This window comes from Phoenix dactylifera, unplaced genomic scaffold (assembly GCF_009389715.1).
Source record: "Phoenix dactylifera cultivar Barhee BC4 unplaced genomic scaffold, palm_55x_up_171113_PBpolish2nd_filt_p 000543F, whole genome shotgun sequence".
In the NCBI taxonomy this organism is placed as follows: domain Eukaryota; kingdom Viridiplantae; phylum Streptophyta; class Magnoliopsida; order Arecales; family Arecaceae; genus Phoenix; species Phoenix dactylifera.
In genome coordinates, this window is record NW_024067952.1 from 113,986 (window position 1) to 116,471 (window position 2,486).

The 2,486-nt window shown below is 39.9% G+C and overlaps 1 non-coding gene across 1 annotated transcript; it reads right to left on the minus strand.

The window, feature by feature from the left end:
* Positions 1-1,478: 1,478 nt before the first annotated feature.
* Positions 1,479-1,584, minus strand: LOC120106391. Its single transcript, XR_005508553.1, has one exon. It is a non-coding gene; the product is annotated as a small nucleolar RNA R71 (small nucleolar RNA).
* Positions 1,585-2,486: the final 902 nt, after the last annotated feature.

A 2,486-nucleotide genomic window follows, 5' to 3' on the forward strand; every position in this document is an offset into this window, starting at 1 on the left:
AAAAGAAAAATAACTCATTCTTCAATCCCTGTGGACCGACACCCATAATCACTATCCTACAGGATACGTGCTATTGCGTGGTTTATTTTTGAAATTGAAAGAACCGATCAATTTTTGGCGCCGTTGCTGGGGATTGCTAGCATAGTTATTTTTTCTATCATTAAAAAAAATTAATTAATTAAAAAAAATTCAATATATATATCTAAAATAAAATAAAAAATTATTTTCTATTATTGTTACTTTTCTTATCTCCTTTTTCTCTTCTACTATTTTTTTTAATTTTTTTTTGGTCTTATTTGATCAGGAATTGAAGAAAAAATCTGGGATGATCAAAAGGAGAATAGCTGGAAAAGGAATGCTATAAAGGTTTGCCTAAAAAAATTTAAATTGCTGGGGAAATTTCCTTTGGTAACCTCTAAACCTTTCTTATTTAAATTAATTATTAGCTTGAAATTTTGTGATGATTGTTTGATTTTAATTTCAGCAAAAGTGTGAATGCATGCTTGATACACATATACAAATTAATCCGCACATAGTAAGGGCAATCACCCCAACAAGATAAGAGCCGGATTTCATCACCGGACTCTTGCTCAACTTAGGTGAACTCAATCTCATATAGTGTCACTTTAATTAAAATCAATTAGACGTTGGCTCCTAGGGACATTCGAGCTCAATAGGACGACGATCACCGAAAGTTGCACCAATTTCGTTCTGTGGCTTAGTTGATGTCTAGGCAAGCTTTGTCCCTATAAGGGTGACAGTTCATCTGTTCGAGGCAAGTGGGTTCTAAGTGGGACCTTTGCGAACGCATCGTGACCCCTCCACTTACCTGGGAGCTTACCTGGTCAACTCGGTTCATTAGACCGGATTGGAGGCTTAGGTGCCCTCTTCAAACCAGTTTGGAGATGTCTAATGATTTTAGGACAAATACAAGGATTGATGTGTTTATCTTTTATTGCATGCTTGACTGATCAAGTACTAGTGTATGCAAGGGAGTCGTTCTAGAGTACGTGACCTATTACCTTTTGACCCTGAAATAGAGCGGACCCTTAGGAATATTCGAGCTGAGATCAGAACATTAGAATCATCCCCACCTCCTGAGATGGCTGAAGAACAACCCAAACTCCTGAGGGAGTACTTTACTCCCACCATTTACACTTCCCCATCTTGCATTCGATTACCTGAGGTAGCAACGGTACAATATAAAATAAAGTCTAGTGTGATCCAAATGCTCCCATCTTTTTATGGGCTCACCAATGAAGACCCATATAAACACCTAGATGAATTCCTTGAGATTTGCACCACTATCAAGATTCAGAACTTCACTGATGATGCTCTGAAACTTAGATTATTTCCCTTCTCCCTTAAAGATAGAGCCAAACAATGGTTGAATTCTTTAGAAGCTAACTCGATTCGTTCTTGGGATCAAATGCAACAAGAATTCCTTAAAAAATACTTTCCCATAGGAAGAACGAACCAGTTTAGACGTGCCATTACAAGCTTCTCCCAAACCGAGGGAGAAGAATTTCATGAAACTTGGGAGAGATTTCAGGACCTAATCCTTAAATGCCCACATCATCAAATACCTAAGTGGCAGCTAGTGCAATGTTTCTATGACGGATTGACTGAATGAAACTGTCAGATGATCGATGCTGCATGCGGAGGAACTTTTATGCTTCAAAATGAGCATGAAGCATGAAGCATGACAATTATTTGAAAATCTTAATGAAAACTCCCTCCACCATGCTTCATGTTCTCGTCAAGCATCCCCGAATTCTCAAAGAAAAGGGACCATTTGTGAAATAAGTCATTCTATGGACCTGTCTAGCAAGGTAGATGCATTGTCCCATAAGATTGACCAACTGATGATAGGGGGACATATCATTCGCTCTTCCCAAGCACAAGTGTGTGCTATTTGTTTTAGCCCATCGCACCCTATTCATGAGTGCCCCTCAGCACCCCAATTTTCCGAACTCGTGCAAGAACACATCAATGCTGCCCAAACACAGCCCAGACCGGGTAATGACCCATTTTCCAATACATATAACCCGGGATGGCGGAATCATCCAAATTTTTCTTGGAGGCAGCAAGCTTCGAATACTGCCCAACCCTACTCTCAAAATTTTCAAAACCCTCAGAATTTTCATCTCTACCGTCCCTCAACTCAATTTCAACATCCTCCTCCTCCAACCCAAAGAAATACAACATTTGAGGAGAAGGTGTTGACTGCCCTTCAAGGTTTGGAGGCAAACACACAACTATTGCATTCTCACATGCAATCAATTGCTAAGCTAGAATCCCAAATGGGTCAACTAGCCAATGCATTAAACAAACGAGAGGAAGGTAAGCTTCCAAGTCAACCAATGAGTAATCCAAGGGGACAATACGTGGCTCAAGAAACTCAACTAAATCATGAGCAAGCCAATGCTTTGATTGCCCTTAGGAGTGGACGTGTGTTGCCCAAAAAGACAACCCAAGAGGGGGGG